We start from the raw sequence: 17,969 nt of genomic DNA on the forward strand, positions 1-17,969 counted from the left end.
CTGGCATTCTGTCATTTTTCTTACAAGCCTATACCCGCAAATTACTACTTATTTCTTCCTTAATCAAGTCAACCATTGGTACAGTTATGATACTGGCGTGTCTTACTCTTTGAAGTTGCCTCATTTCATTGTGATTTTGTAATATCTGTAGTGAAGTTTTATTTTCCAAATCCCTTTGTTTACAAGCATTGGAAATCCACTTTCCAGTAGATATTAAAAAGAGGAGTTTACTGTTTTTGTTACAGAAGGCTTGATCCTGGGCCTCAGATTCTGTCACTGCAATGCTGGATAGTTCTGTTCTTTTATTTCATTGATCTCATTTGCCGATACTATAGATGACTTCATTCATGTAGCTTTGGAAGATGATTCTAATGAGTCTCACGTTACATCATCTTTATGGCCTCATATTTTAGAGGAGGAACAAAGTTATCTCTCCGTGTATGCATACATAATCCAAGTTTTGTAACTTGCGCTTATCTTTGAGCTAATTTTTCTTTGACTAGCAGAATGGAATGCTTTAACTGGCCTGTGTAGGCTGCTCATGGATTATTGGAAGGCAAACTATGAAAGCCACACCAGAATCCATGTAATTTGAAGGAGTGGTTTCCCGAAGACAGATTGGACTTTTACTAGATAAATAGTGACTGACACTCTGAGAATGATATTAACAGACAGCCACATATTTATATACATATGCTCTGCCCTGTCATGATTACAAAGGCACTTATGATTTCAGCTTTTGCCCTATGTATATGTAATATGTATAAAGTAATTGTGAAATTATCTGAAAGCATAATATGTGACCAAAACAATGTTCTATTATAGGGATTGGCAAACTATAGCTCCTGGGCCAAATCTGACCTCTGCCTGCTTTCGTAAGCAAAGTCATACTGGAACACAGCTATGCCCTTTACTTTATTGTCTGTGGCTGCTTTCACTCTACAACAGATTGAGTAGTTGTGACAGAGACCACTTAGTCTGCAAAACTGAAAATATTTACTCTCTGGTCCTTTACAGAAAAAGTTTTCCGACTGCTCTTCTATTAGAAAGATGTCCTTGTTCAACTGAGTATAGTAAATCCCCTACATACGAACCTTCAAGTTGAGAACTTTCAAAGAGGCGAACATGTGTTCGCATGTCCAATCACGTAACTTAGTTCACGTGTCTAGTGTACATTTTCAAGTGCATGCATCCTCTAGTGGTTGTGCTTTTGTGTGCTTTACTGTACAGTACTATTGCTGTGCAACATGAGGAGCTTACTAATGAAGACCTGATGGAATTGGAGGCCCAGAGAAAGGACGAAGAGAGACAAGAGAAAGCAGTAACTGAAGAACTGAAGAGATTCATGATACTGGAAATAGCAAGGGGATTTTCTTTATTTGAGGAGGAACTGTTAGTTTTTGAGGCACAGAACCCAAAAGTAGAATATTACAAGAAGTTTGCAGCAGCTGTTCAGAATGTGATCCAGTGCTGCCGTGTCATCTATGAGGAGAAAAAAAGAGCATCACTGGATCGTTTTTTTAAGGGAGGTAGATAGAATTGAATCCAGCCATCAGTGGAACCAGAACCTGTGCCATCAACGTCAGGCATGAGTGAAATTACATCTTGCCCTCTGTCTCCTATTTCTGACGATCCTTCAGCTCTACCATCACCCACCTCCTCTCCCTCCTCCAGTCAGTAACTCTTCTTGCCTATTTGTTCGATGCCAGCTCCTGTATGCCAGCTGTTGTATTGTATTACTGTACTTTTCAAAGTACTGTACTGTAAGATTAAAAATGTTTACTTTTTGTATTTGTTTGCTTTTTATGTATTACCTGTGTGAAAAGTATTATAAAGCTATTACAGTACAGTACTATATAGCCGATTGTGTTAGTTGGGTACCTAGGCTAACTTTGTTGGACTTACGAACAAATTGGACTCACCAACGCACTCTGGGAATGGAACTTGTTCATATGTTGGGGACTTACTGTAATCTCTAGCTAGTAAATAAGACCAGGAAGAGGCAGTTGATTAGTTTAATCATCTGAGTCAACAGAGGTAATTGATACTGGAATGTATCTTACAGCGAATCTATCTTTAGATTCGTCTGGGTAAACTGAGATTAATTCGTTGAGGTGAATATTTGTTCTTTCTCCCTCTCTCATCTTAGAAACGAAGTCTGTTCTGAGACATTTCCAGAAGTAGGGACCAATGGATGGGGAGTAGACATTTCCTGAATATTGCCGCGTGCAGAGGATGTAGAGATACTTCCATTGGGTTTCAGATGATATCTTCAATAAAATCATCTGGGGATGAATCAGAACGGAAATGGCATCTGGAATTTGTCAATTCATTAAATTCCACTTCACCAGTTAATTTCATATCTTAGTCAGCTTGGGCTGCCATAACAGAATACCATCGGATGGTTAGTTTAAACAACAAAAATTTATTGTTATGGTTCTGGAGGCCAAAAGTCCAAGATCAAGGTGCCAGAAAGACAGGTTTCACTTTGAGGCCTCTTCTTCTTGCCTGTAGGTAGCCATCATCATGTTCCTGTGCTCACATGACCTCTTCTTTATGTGTGGGCAGGAAGAGAGGGAACGAGCTCTCTGGTGTCTCTTATATAAGGACACTAATCCCATTATGAGGGCCCCATTCTCATGAGTTCATCTAACCCTTATTATCTCCTAAAATCCCCATCCCCAAATACCATCACATAGGGGCTTAAATCTCCAACATATGAATTGTCAGGTTGGGGGAACACAAGCATTCAGTCCATAACATTTCCAGTGTCAAAATTTTGTATGTAACTGGTGATGATCCATGGTCAGAAAAATGGAGAGAAAATTACTTTAATCATTCAATCAATATTTATCAAACGCATTAGATTTTTTAGTTTTTATCCTTCACTTACACACCTTTCTTGACCTCAAAGGTCCACAGTGAAGCTCAGAATTTTTTCAACCCAATTTGGTGCACGTAGAGAATGATATATTCGTTCCATAATAAAAACTAGAAACTTAGAAGTCAACCTTAATACCTCCTTCTCACACCTGCCAAGAATCGTCAATTTTACATCCAAAGTATATCTCAAATCCAGCCATGTTTGACTATCTCCATCACCAGCATCCGAGTCAAGGAAACCAGGAAACCATCTCTTGTCTTTGCTATTTGAAATAGTCTCCAGACTACTCTCCCTTCTCTCATTCTTATGATTTCCATTTGTTTATCTGTTGGGCAGTCAGAGTGAGTTTTCAAAGCATGTCAAAAATATCTGATTACATTACCTAACTACTGCAAACACTACTTTGGTTGTTCATTGTTCTTCAGGGCTGAGCATGGCCTTCTAGGCCCTGCTTTGTCTGCCTCCACCTGCCCTTGAATCCTCTTCTCATCCTTACTCTCCTGGCACACTGACTAACTTCTTTTTTTTTTTTTTCTAAATAAAGCCACTTCTTTAGTTTTAATTTATTTATTTATGGCTGTGTTGGGTCTTCGTTTCTGTGCGAGGGCTTTCTCTAGTTGTGGCAAGCGCTGGACACTCTTCATCGCGGTGCGCGGGCCTCTCACTATCATGGCCTCTCTTGTTGCGGAGCACAGGCTCCAGATGCGCAGGCTCAGTAGTTGTGGCTCACGGGCCTAGTTGCTCCGCGGCATGTGGGATCTTCCCAGACCAGGGCTCGAACCCGTGTCGCCTGCATTGGCAGGCAGATTCTCAACCACTGCACCACCAGGGAAGCCCCCTGGCTAACTTCTTATTCCTTATCTCCCTCCACTTTCTTCCTTTCCCTACTGTCTTAGTCCACTCAGGCTGCTATAACAAAATGCCACAAACTAGGTGGTTTATAAGCTATGGAAATTTATTTCTCATAGTTCTAGAAGTTGGGAAATTGACAAGACCAAGTTGCTGGCAGGTTCAGTGCCTGGTGAGGCTGAGCTTCGTCACTGACAGTGTCTTTTCACTGTAACCTTACATGGTGGAAGATGCGAGGGAGCTCTCTGAGACCTCTTTTATAAGGACACAATCCCATTCCTGACCTGTTTACCTCCCAAAGGCCCCACCTCAAAGTGCCATCACACTGGGGATTGTTTTCAACACATGGATTGTGGGAGGACACAAACATTCAATCGTATCATGTAACCACTTCTACCTACATTGGAAATTATTTTCCAAGCTCATTCTCAACTCAAGGTCTTTGCCCTTGCAGTTCTTTCTGCCTGGAATACTCATATCTTCACATGGTGGACTTGTTCTTGACATTCCAATCTTGGATCAAATGTCATTATCTTAAAGGTGTCTTCCTCAACTAAACAATCGCTCTTTATAATTCCGGTTCATTTTCCTGGTAGCATATATCTCTTCTTTGTTTTCTTGCTTATTTGTTATTTTTATTTCTTGTCTGTGTCCCTCACTAGAGATAACATGATTGTGTATCCTCAGTGGCTGGAATAATGCAAAACCGAGTAAATGAATGAAAATATTAAAATGAAAACATGATATAGCATTGTCTCCCTCACCTGGTTTTAAAGAAAAAAAAAAATCACACTTTATGGGAAGTCAGTATAATTGAGTAATTTATATTCTGAAACAAGTAGCTTGAGTTGAAATCCCAGCTCTGCCATTTACTAGTTACACCATCTTAGATTCATCCTTGAACCTTTATTTCCTCATATTTTTAAAAAATGGATATAATATCTACCTTGTATTGTTGTTATGAGAATCACATGAGTTATCGTAAGTAACGAACTGAGAATACTGCCTGGTACATGGCCAGCTCTCAGTATTTATCATTAGTCAGAGAGTATATTAAATTAACATTCATTAATTAATAATATTTTATTACTGAATGTATATTAAAATGAATCTAACAAAAGTTTACTGGCAAAATGGCTGAACGTTGTTTGTAATTTTATACTTAGGCAAACTGGAAAAAAACAGAAAGAATCTTTTAAAAATTATTTCAAAATAAGATACAGAGAAAGACCTAAATTGTAACTAAAATATTAAAGCCTAACATTTGTATGGTACTATACTATTTACAAATCATGTGCCCTATGGCAAGTCGCATCATACTCCCAACATCCTCATAAGTAAGTATTATCACTGGTTTAGGGATTGGAAAATAGAGGTAACATGAAGTTCATTGCCTTGCCCGAGGTCCCTACCTCTTGACCCATAGAGTCAAACCTTGAACACAGGTCTCCGGACTGCATATTTAGAACTTTTTCAACACGCTGGGTCTCACACCATTTGTTGTAATATCCATCATGCAGCCTATGCGCACGTTTGGGGCAGCAGCAAAGCAGGAATCCCCCATAAATGAGAAAAATCTTTGGAAATAGATAATTTAAAAATGTTTCAGCTTTGTATTTTGTTGAATTTCCTGTACTTTCATGGTTTTATCTGTTTTCATTTCAATTGATATGTGTGTGCGTGACACCGTAAAATTTTTCAGTCCTTAGACTCTCAAAAGATCCAGAGATACAATCATCTGACCTTTCATGTACCAACACGCTGGCTTGGCAGAAGTAAGTTCTTGGGACTTACATATCAATGATAACTGTTGACACTAGTTTTCTTGGCCTTGAAGATATCTCTGAAATATAGGACCACACATGGAACAAAAATAATGATTTAGTCTTTATATCAACCCATTTCTTGGCTTTTGGTGCTGCTGAGGGCAGTGGGAGGTGGATGTGAGGGGATGAGTGATGAAGGGTTGAAACTAATGACATTTGACTCACATGGCCCTGCACCCCTACATGGAGACTGATCAATTCCCCTAATCTCTCTCATCCTAGCAGGCAGACGCCATCTGATAATAACTCAGAATTCTTTCTCATTGGAGCCAATTCTGAACTGGTGGTCTGGAGAGAAACTCTGTATTGAATTACCAAGTAGTTCCAATGGAATCATTTCCAACAGTAATTAGGGCTGATGGAATGCCCATTTTTAAAAAACAGTATCAAATTCCAGATTTTCCCAAAAAGAAAAATTAGAGCTCAGCTCGCTTGCTTGCATTCCTCTTTTTAAGAGTGTGGAAAGACCTTTTTGCAAGAAAGTAAAGAATGCCTTTATGTTCATCGAGGATGCGTCCATATTCTCTTCACTTCTGTCACCACAAACCTCCCACGGTATTCAGGTTGTAACGGGGAAAACCGAGACATTGAGAGGTTGACAGAGGGTCTCTCTAGCTTAATATATAAAATGGCATCTTGGCTGTGTGGTTCATTGGTGGCTGCATATATCAAAGTTTTGTGAATTTGAATCAAACTCTTTTTAATGGAGAATTATCTCAATTGATAGAGTGAAAAGACTAAGTTATCTGTTGGATAACTCATTCTCATCAAAGGAAGAGATGACATTCTGTTTAGGACGAGGATGAGGTAATGACAGTTGTTTGCAATGAGAAGACCCATTCTTAACTGTTAGTGTATGGCTGGGAAATGTTCTGAGGCATTGGCTTGGTTTGATAATGGTTTAACAATCCTTGATGGAAGCCTAGAAAGTTATATCAAAAGGAGAGGTAATGTGTCACTTAAAAAAAATGACCAGAATCCTTTCTTCTTGGGTTTATCATCTTTTTACTTTTTGTAACTCTAGGATGCTTAACAGTAGCAACTGGATATACTTTACCCAATAAAGACCAGCTGGGGCTGGTAACGCAAGCTGAAAACACATGTATTTGAGAAGCTGATACTAAGATTATAAGCCATTTCTGTTGGCTTGAAAAGAGAGGACCACAATTATCATGTTTTTGAGCCAATTCTCCCATTAAGAAATTTCTTGAAGAAACTGGATCCTTGCTATTTTACTAGGTAAGTTCCAAGTGAACATCCCGTCCCAGATCCTTAAATGCTGTTATCATATAGCTCATTTAAATAAATCTCTCTAAGGTTCAAATTGTCTTATCCCAGGAGTAAAAGAACTACTTGAGTTAATATTTTCTGTCACTCAACACTGGCATTTTCCTTTCTTTTTTCATGCTCTATTGGTTCTGGGTAAGACAGAAGGGCTGAGGATTAATTGCAATTATCATATTCAAGGCAGAAATGCCACCTTACGAAGAACTAATGAGTGTTTATAAGCTGCTTTGCAGATGCATGTGCAAGCATTATATCATGTGAGAGGGAATGAAAACTTGAAATCTTGCTAGATTATACAAATCAGAAGTTTATCCATAACTCTTCTGAGCCCACGGTCCATCTGTACACTGATTTGCACCTTGTGCAGCTCTGAAAGGTGATACATCCTGACTTGCATTGAAGGGGAAGGGTCTGCCAATGCACCCAAATCATGAAAGATTTTTTTTAATGTCTTTATTGGAGTATAATTGCTTTACAGTGGTGTGTTAGTTTCTGCTTTATAACAAAGTGAATCAGCTATACATATACATATATCCCCATATCGCTTCCCTCTTCAAATCATGAAAGATTAATGAAGAGCACACAAGACTAGTCAGGAGGTGATTTGGCAACACAGGCTTTGGTGTTGCACACTTGGACTTGATTCCAGGCTCCATCTCTTCACAGTTGTGTGACTTCAACGACTTCCTTAACTTCTCTGGTCCTCACTTTACTTGCATTAGAGACAGAATAATAGAGGACTCATGATCGCTGGAGCTGGAACCCACACCCTGCCTTCAAAGCCTGGCTCTGCCATGTACTGTGGCCAACTGTGGCACCGTGGGCAGATTGTTTCATTGAGACTCCCTGGCCCTAAGTTTCCTCATCTGTAATGTTCAGATAAAAATAATGCTTATCTTATAGGGTCTTTGTGAGGATTATGTTTATTAGTCAATGCTCTTTATAAATGCTTAACACAGTGCCTTAGACTTAGTAAATGAGCCATGCTTGGAAGCTAATCCAGATATTCAACCTACTAGACTCTGTTTTAGCAAGAAAGAGAATAAGGTGACAATCTGTTCATGTTGGCAGAATCCTTCTTCTTTTAAATGACCATAATATACAAGGTTTTAGGCACCCTGGAGGGCAGATTTTATCAAACTGTCTTTCCAGTGAGCTGGTCTAGAAGGTCTGAGTAACAGTTTTGAATGGCAACTGACCTGAGGATTTCACACTCTATTTTCTTATGAAAACTGTAAGGTTCTGGGAGGGAAAGTAGCAACTCCCATAAATGCTTGAGTGGTGATCCCATTGTACAACAGATTAATTGGGCCATTCATTAATAATATATTGGTAATTGACATGAATTGAGTAAAGATGTTTTTGATTCCAGGCTAAATCGCTTTCCCTCTGTCACTTAATCTTCAAACCACCCTTGGAAATTGCATCCCTCTGTTTTTGGGGGTGAAGGATAAATTCCATAACTCAGTCTACACAGCCTGTGTGGTTTGATTTCTGCAGGCTTCAGTGAAGTTACTGTCTCCTTTTCCACACACTCTTTTCTTTCTTTCATTCATTCATCCATTAGCCTTTCATTCATTCATTCTGCACATATGTACCAAGCACACAGGTGATGCACCAGCAGTGAATATATTAAGTCCATGTTCCATTGGCCCTTATGTTCTAGTGGAGGAAACAGGCAACGAAAATAAACGTATAATGCTATAGAGAAAACTAATTCAGAATTCAGGAAACAGAAAGATTTGGGCATAAATTGAAGAAAATATGGGGGTGAAGCATGAGGCTCTCTAGGTGATGAACATTCTATGCTGTAGGGAATAAAAGCACAACAGCCCTGAGACAGGGGTGGTTGGCATGTTCAGGAGTGGGTGACAGCAGAGGAGGTCCCTGGTACCAGTGTCAAACCCGCTTTACAGTCTAGAAAACCAACTATTAGAGAGGCTGTCCAAGTCAGCCAAGGTCACACAGCTAGAAAATAGAGCCGCACACCTCTGGGGTCTGTGCTCCTAACTTCTGTGATGTTCTGCTGCTCAGAAGTGTTCCACTTCTTTGACATTTAGGGCTCTCCGTGCTGCAGGACAGGGCAGTCCTTCCTTTCCCCCTCAATTCTTCAACCAGTTAACAAAGGCATCTAATTTATTTAAATGCTTCTCAACCTCTTCTTTTAGGTTGCTTTATGTGATTTCTCCTCTGTATTCTTCTTCATTTTTATGATTTTAAACAGGCTTTCCAAATCAACTTGTGGCTGAGGATGGAAGTTACGTGCAGATGCATTGTTGTGGCTTTTTTTCCTTTTTTGCCTATGCAAGAGTGATTTGTTCACTAAAAAAATAGTTCTGCCCTCCATGACCTCATTTGATGGCAACAGTAGTTCCTGTGATAATGCAGAGCTGCTTCTCATGTCTCTTCCATGGATAGATATGAAATATATGAATTTTTTGTGCTATGATACAGCAAACAAAAGACAGGTTTTTTTCCCCTTGTTGCTCCCCCTCCTACAGTTATATCGCTTGATCTATCCATGACTATTGTCAGGTTAAAAATGTCAGATGAAATCAGCCCAACCCACACATCGGGATACATACATATTTTCCAAAAAATTGCAGCCTTCACTTTGGCTAGGTAAGTCAAGCGGGGTGTTTCTCTTTTTGCAGTACCACTGATTGAGTGTGCATGCATCTTGAGCTTCTTCCTTAAGTTATGAGAAAATAAATCCAGTAGATAAAGGGGAACAGAGGATATTTTAAAAAGGGAGAGATTTATTAAGAGTATACTTACTTCATTTAAAAAGTTTAAAACAGATAAAACACTTGTGCAAATGATTAGAGCACAAAGTGGCATATTGATATTCTTTGATGTCTGGGACTGAGGTTTTTCTTACAGTTTTCTTATAAATGGCCCCCTAATGAGTCAGCTAAGCAGATCAATAAATATATCCACTAACTGTTCCTTCTGTAATCCCTGAAAGAGCAATTGAAGATACAAAAATATTACTCATTTTGACTGAAATATGGACATTACTAATACTACAGAATAGACTATATCTACTGTGCTGAGGTACAGCAGTTCCACTGGTGTAAGATTTTAGTTGCAATAGTCTTTCTCTTGTCAATAATCCTGTTTTATTTATTCGGCACCACCTGGCATAAGCCATGTGTCCAACGACTGTACTAGCATGAAAAGCTCTGCTATATTCTTATGCCATAAAATATCGCTGCTCCCAAATCCCAGCAGATCTGTGGTCTGTAACATTCTTTGCAAAGGCTGTGAATGGTTCATATTTTAAAATTGTTCTTTATGTGAGATTCTATTGAAAATCCAAAGATCCTTGCCAAAAAAGTAGTAGTAGGAGACGTAGCAGACACACACGTAATGAGCAAAGCATTTCAATCCTTTTCTAAGAGTATTTACACATTCCAGAGGTAATTAAAAGATACACGAGTATAAAGTCCTTAGCAATAGATATTGATTTTTCAGGAACAGATCCTTAAAGTAATGGAGAAGATGATGGTTTATTTTCTTGCAGACCACTTAAGAGTCATTTTGATGCAGGAAGGTGGAAATGATGTGTTTGCTATTTTGCTGATTTGACTAGATCTAATCAGGTATTGATTCTGAACTCTGTGTAGAGAGTAGACGGTGAGAGAAGCTGGAGGAAGATAATGGGTGAGGGTCTAAGCTTCCTTCAGCTTTCCCACAATGAGCTCTTGAGTTACAAAGAGAAAGTAGCCACTTCTTAAAGGAAAATGTCAATTAATACAATATAAGCTCACGAACTTATAGTCAGTTGAAATTCAAAAGACATTCCCAATTATTTGCTTCTAGATATAGCCACTAAGTCAAATACAGACTACCATAGTTCTAAAGCAGTATATTTTGACTAGATTGACTTATTAATAGAGCATCAATTATTTATATATGAAGCATTTGAAAGCAATGTGTTTTCCCCCAGTTTTTAAATGTAATTTCCACATATGGTTGCATCATAAAGTTATTTATTAAAATGATTCCTGATCCATAGGGAATGAGAAACACCAGGATAAGTACTGTCTATTCGTCAAATTCTCTATTTATAGGCCAAATAAATGAGGTTTTACTATATTGAAAATGACATTAAGCCATTATTCTACTTTCTCTAAAACTATGTAATTGCTCCTCTTTGTAACTGAAGAAGGTATCATCCTCATGGTAAAAATAGGAGAGAAAAAATATATCCATCACTCTAGATTCTGTCTGTGTGGCTACCGACAAAGTCATTTAAAACTACTTATGTAAAGATATGGTACAGAGTGGGATGAAAAGATGTGACAACATTTTCCTAGCCCTGTTATAAATCTGCATCTTATTTGAAGAAGGAATAAAACCCAAGGAGGGCTCAAATTTTGCTCCAAAAATATGCGGCCTCTTCACAAGTGTGTCTCTGAAGAATGTCTTGTTCCATGAAAAAAAAAAAAAAACAATATTGGAGAGATACTTCCCATACATTAAGCTATATTTTAAATGACACCCTGGATTCTTCATCAGGGAATAGGCCTCAGATACTGAGCTTCAGATTCTTCCTGAATAAAGTGGGAAAAGTAAAGTCTTTACAGTGCCTGCTTACAGAGAAATTGTGAAGGGAAATAAGATGATCTGTAGATGTCTTTTTAATTTCCTAGAAGAAAAGCATGTTCATCTAAAATTGATTTTATGGATGCTTTTTAAAAGCTAGTGGATCCACTAAATTCCATTTGACCTGCAAAATTGACATTGGGCCTCCACACACTTACCTGGGCCATCCTTCTTTTTTGACTTTCAACCACACTCAGCTGAGCATGAACCTCAGCTTACAGAAAACTCACCTAGATTCCAGGGAAACCAAACAAAACGAGAAGACTAGAATCAGTATCTTCACATTTTCCTCTAGATTTCCATTGAGTTCATCTAATTTATTTCAAGACAAAGCATCACAGAGTGTTAATATTTGATCATCTAGAATTGTAGTAAGTTCTGCTAGCCACAGAAAAATTGGTGTGTAAAATATAAGTTGGGAGAAAGTTCTAGTTTCTGCCACATAGTGAATGGGTTAACAGGAACCTATCTCCCACTACATACATATAGAAAAGCTAGATAAATTATAACAAAAAATATATGCAAATATCATCTCAAGGGAAGAAATGGCCAGGCCAATATTCCACAGGTTAGGAGAGAAGGCAAAGCCAGAGTGATAGAGACGAAGTATGTCTGATGGTTAGGGACACAGACTCTGAGCCAGAAAACTTGGGTCCAAATCCTGATTGCCACTTACTGGTTCACTCTCATATAAACAGCAAGAACAAATCAAACTTTCAATGATTTATTGGTCAAAGTAGATATCATAATGGAAGTTGGAACATACTATACTTAGAAATGAATGTAAGTGTAAACACCACATACCAAATAGAGCAGGATACAACTGAAGTGATATGCAGGCAGAAATTTCTAATCTGTGCATTAGAAACAAAGATTAACAGTTAATAATTTAAGGATTTAAGTCAAAAAATAACAGCAAAACTCTGGAGAAAAGAAAAAAGTAATAATAAAAATAAGAACAAAAATTAGTGAAATAGAAACAAAGAAACAAGAGAAGATCAACAAAGCTCAAAGTGAGTGCATTAAAATATGGATAAACTATACACATGTATGACAAGATTGAGCTATAAAGAAGAAAATAAGAATATTAGGAATATAATGAACATTACAAGGGGTAATGGGGAAATGTTTTACTATTTTGAGTATATACTTAAACATTCTATGCCAACACATTTGGAATTTGGAAGAAATCAATATTTTTCTTAAAACTTATTAAAACATATATTACCACGAGTGATTCAGGATAACATAGAAAATCAAATGGTCTCATAACCCTTTAAAAAATTCAAACTAATATTCAAAGCAGCACCTATTCCTCCTCCTGCAAAATGTATGCACAAAAATACACACATTAACTAACACAGCAAGCAAAAGAAACACCAGCCCCAGACAGTAAGCCAAGTTACAGCAGATGTTCAAGGAATAAGCAATTCAAATTTGATACAAACTCTTCAAAAAAATAAAGCAAGTGAGAGTGTTTTTTCCATCTCCTTTTATGGCGCTATTATGTCTTTGGAATATTGACAGTATAAAAAGAGAAATTATAGGGCAATCTTACTACGGAATAAGATTCAAATGTCTAAATAAATTTTGACCAACCTTAATTTTGGATGATATAAAGTAAATAAAACACATCAAGATCAGATAGGGTGTGTTCTGAGATGCAAGAATGGTTTAACATTAGGAAACCTACAAAAGTAAATCAACACATGTCGAGATGCCTTTGACTTCAAGTAAGAAAGAAGCCTACAAAAAAGTAGCAAGTGTTATTCCACAAAACAAGAGGCCCAGAGGTTGGGCAGTTTCAGGATTAATTCTGGAGCACCATTGTGTTATCAAGAAACCAGGTTCCACTCATCTTTTCTCTCTGCAGTGTTCAATGTGTAGATGATTCTCTGCATAGTTGCAAGATGGTAGTGGAAATACTAAAAATATTCAAAAAAAGGATGAGTCCCTGCCATACCCTTTTGCCAGTTCCCCAAGCAGAATACATTTTATGTGTCATTGGCTACAGTCACGTCACTCCACCATGTTTAAACCAACCACCGGGAGAGATAATAGAAGTACTATAGCTTGTTTAGACTAATCAAAATTCACTGTAGGAGCTGGGGAGCCATCCAGACCATGAACTATGTAAGCTCCCTATACCTGAACAAAATCAATTTTCTTTTAGTAAGGTAGACCTGGAATAATAGCTTGGGTATAGCCTGCAGTGTTTACACATAAAGAGGAAAATATGAAATCAATTTAGTAGTTATAGCAAAAACAGTGAATGAAATTCAACACTAAGTCCTGAGTAAAAGGAACAACAGTGAAAACCACTTTTAAAAATGGAAAGGGGAAAGGAAATTAACATGATGAATTCAATCCTCCAAAACTCTTAGTATCTTACAATGTATTTCTTTACATCCAGGAACTAATCAAGAATGCCAATCAGTTCTTTTCACTTGTATTAAATATTTTAATGGATATTCTCATCATATATCTGAAATGAAATGGAAAGAACCTGAAATGAAATGTAAGGATTGGCTAGAAAGAGACATTTTTTTTTTTTTTTTTGTGATACATGATCATTTGCGTGAAAAATGTTAAGAGGATATATTGCCAAATTAATATAATGCATAAACTGGCTTAAAGAGTTTCTGGATATAAGATCAGTATACATATGTGGGACACATATATGCCTTTTGTTACATAGCTAAATTAAAAATGTAACTAATGTACAAAAAGATCTAAGTTACAATAGCAATAGTGAAGTATCTAGCAATTAATCCTTACAAATCTTCATGGAGAGAATTATAGAACTTTATTGTTGAAATTGAAGTTCTATTTTCTCAAATTCTTAGGTAGAAAGGAAATAAATATATTAATTTTATAGGATTGTTTTAAGGATTAAATGAAGTAATGTATAAAAATTATTTAACACTGTTTCTTGCCTAACAATTACTCAGAAATAGAAGGTTTTAAATAAATTTTATAGAAATATATTATTATTTTAAGAACCTATAAAATCTCTAAGAGCCCTGGAGTTCCTCGGAGCAATTTGAAAACCACAGGATGGCATTTATATTTTTCAGCTAATCTAAACCAAATCCCACATCCCTTTTCTGACCTAAGCAAAAACTGGACATTTCCTTTGGCTAGGAATTCTCTCAACCTTTATGTACACAGTGTGTCCCATTACCACTTGTCAGCTTGTGTTTTTCTTCTTTTATTTTTATACTTATAGGAATGCTTTGTCTCCTGCAAAAAGAGAAGAAATTCTCCAATTTTATGGATAATCCTTTCTCCTTTTCTATCTCACAAAACGTCTTGTCTTCATTCATTTATTACACAAACATTTTTAAGTGACTGTGTCAGGCACAATCCAGGTTCATGCGGTAAATCAATAAACAAAATCTACAAAATCTCTTGCCCTCATGGAGATTAAGGGGAACAAATATTGAACAATATACCTAAAAAATTAGCTAGCTGTGGCAGAAATTGCTAGCTGTCCACCAGAACTCTATTGCAATATTTTCTGTCTTTCCTGAGTACCGAGGTGCTCTTGCAATTAAGTGTGCTCACTTGGCTAAGTTTTGCCCACATGATACACATGATACGAAGTGATGTGTGCCATTTCCTGGCCAAAGCTGATATGGCCCTCCATATCCTCTTATATTTTGTTTTCTATTGATTGGATACATAAAAATTGCAGGTCCCTAGGGGATGATGGTGCCACAGAATAGAAAGAGCCAACCACTGAATCACAACCGAAAAAAAAACTTCCCTCTTATAAGGAATACTGCTTTGGTCTGTTTCATGTGTGACACAAAATTTATTGTGTTTAGCTCTTAGATACTTTTGGCATAGATACTTTTGGCTTTACACGCTGCAGTCCAGTATGTCCTGAGTAAAATAAATATACAGTATGTTTGAAATTATTAGTTACAAAGAGAAAAATAAATAAACCAACTAACTGAAAAACAGAGCAAGCTCAATGGGCATGGGATGCCAAAGTGTAGGGTTGTTGCAGTTTTAATAGAGTGGTTAGAGTAGTCTTCATTGAGAAGGTGATATTCCAGTTTTGAAAGAGGTGAGGGAATTATTCAGGTAGACATCTTGAAGAAGAACATTCCACTAACTGCAGCATAATGGCTTTAAGTCGGAGTGTACTGGGAATGTTCAAGTCACACCTGATAGACCACTGTTGGTAGAGTTTTTATTCTAAGTAAAATCAAAGGCAATGTAGGGTTACGAGCAGAGGAGTGAGATTGATTTGAAAGGATCATTCTGGCTGTTTTGATGAGAACAGCTGTAAGGATAGACATAGGGAGACTAGTTGTGAGGCTATCACAATAAACTAGGTGAGAGTTGATAAGGATTCAGTCTGTTTTGTTTTTTTGGTCTTTTGTTTTTTTTGGCCATGTTGCGTGGCTTGAGAGTTCTTAGCTCCCCAGACCAGGGATTGAACCTGTGCCCTTGGCAGTAAAAGCGCAGAGTCCTAACCACTGGACCACCAGGGAATTCCCTATAAGGGCTCAGTCTGGACTAATGCTGGAGATAATGATAAATGACAAGATTTTGCATACATTTTGAGAGCAGGACCAACGGTATTTGCTTACAAATTAAAGTCAGGGTATAGACAAAGAGAAGAGGTGAGGAAACTTGGAGGGTTTTGGCCTGATTAACCAAAGTTGTGAATGCACCATCAAACTGAGGTGGGGATTCATTCAAAGATGATGGGGAGGAATTCTGTTGTGAAATTGTTAACATTGAGAGGCCTATTCGTTTTCTATTAGTGTTGAACCATATGTAATTGCTGACATTCAACCTGTATAACTGTAAAAATGGCAATTTTGTATCATTTGACCTGATACAAGTCTGGAGTTCGGAAGAAAGGTCTGGACATCGTCTGTATAAAGGTAGTATTTCAAGCTATGTGACTAGATTAGAGCGCTGTATAGGCCAGGGCTCAATCGGGAACCAGAAACCACATCAAAGATCTTAACTATAGGATGTAACATAAAGAGGATGGTAGCCAGGTATTAGAAAACTGAAAAAGCAAGAAGAAGACACAACTTCAGGAAGCAGTCACCATTCCTTTGCTGGGGAAGCAAAGGGAAGAGGTTGGGATTAATGAAATGTAGTCTTAGAAGAGGGGTCCATGGGACTCAGACCTCTGAGGAGGTGGCATTATTTGCTTGGTGCTTCAGAGAGGACTGATTCCGGCAATATGTGGGGGGGAACCCTACAAACTGGGACAAATCACTGCTACTGGAATCAGCTGTCTCTTCCAGGGTCTGTCTGTCTCTCTTCCACTACCATTTAAGTTTCTTCTCCCTCTTCTCATCTTCCAATTTATCTCTTGCCCTCATTGGCAGAACCTAAATGGGACCAGCTGGCAAAGGAGAATGTGGTGTGCAGAATCCCAAGCTCAGTATTACAAAGCCCAGTATAAAAGAATAGCCTGAAGGTGAGACTCAGGAACTAAATAATCAGCACCGTCACCAAAGAGTGAGTCTAGAGAGCACCCCATGCCCTGGACACTCCATGTGAGAGGTTAGGGAGAATGGCGGCAAAGGAATCATAGAAGGAACAATCAATGGGGTAGGAGGAAAACTAAACGTATGTGCATTCTTGACATCCCAGTAAATAAAGTGCTTTCAAGAAGAGCTGTTTATCAACTGTGTAAAATGTAAAAGATCAAGTAGGCAGTGAACTAAGAATTAGTTGAATTTGTGATATGTCATTGGTGACCTTGGCCAAAGGTGTTTTAATGAGTTATGAGGACAATAAAGAGGGAATAGGAATAGCAAAGTTAGATATTTAAGTATATACAACAGTTTGGGGCGACTGCAAAAGGGAGCAGAGAAATGGGGCGATATTTAGGAAGAGAAGTCCAGTGGAAGGATTTCTTTTTTAATAATGAAAAAACCGGTAGCATGTTTGTATACTAATGGAATGATCCAGTAGAGAAGTAAACATAGATACCATAGAAAAGTAAGGGAATTACTTCTGAAACAACATGCTTGGGATGGAAAGAAGGGATGGAATCAAGTGCATGAATGGGGGGATTTGCTTTAAGTAGGCATATGGGTAGTTCATCTCTAACAACAGAAGGGATGGTGAGTTCATGAGGACAGATGCTAAAAAGCCTGCAGATGTAGTGGTGGAATCTGTCGACATTCTTTCCTAATTGCTCAAATGATTGCTTAAATTGTTGATGTTATCAACCAAGAGTGAAGATGGCAGAGAACATGTGTAATACTGAAGAGCAACAGAGTCCTTGGATGAGGACAGGGCTTTAGATGCTAATTCCTAGAGCCTCAGTTTCTTCATCTGAAAAATGCAGTTAAATAATAATGCCTGTGTAAAATAAGAGCTATTAAATCCCCTTGCAAAATTAAAACTACAATACAGATGTCAAACATTATTAATGAAGAAATCTATACAAAATATAATTGAAATACTTTCTTAGTAAAAAATAGCCATGGATATGTATAGCTTGGAATTTTCCAGAAAACACAATA

The 17,969-nt window shown here is 37.7% G+C and overlaps 1 non-coding gene and 1 pseudogene across 1 annotated transcript; one reads left to right on the forward strand and one right to left on the reverse strand.

The window, feature by feature from the left end:
• The first annotated feature begins 1,273 nt into the window (after nucleotides 1-1,273).
• The window catches only part of LOC137764588 (large ribosomal subunit protein eL8 pseudogene), a 64,493-nt pseudogene continuing 47,797 nt past the window's right edge, over nucleotides 1,274-17,969 (forward strand).
• TRNAK-UUU (transfer RNA lysine (anticodon UUU)) lies at nucleotides 15,889-15,962 on the reverse strand. Its single transcript has one exon. It is a non-coding gene; the product is annotated as a tRNA-Lys (tRNA).

This window comes from Eschrichtius robustus, chromosome 5 (assembly GCF_028021215.1).
Source record: "Eschrichtius robustus isolate mEscRob2 chromosome 5, mEscRob2.pri, whole genome shotgun sequence".
In the NCBI taxonomy this organism is placed as follows: domain Eukaryota; kingdom Metazoa; phylum Chordata; class Mammalia; order Artiodactyla; family Eschrichtiidae; genus Eschrichtius; species Eschrichtius robustus.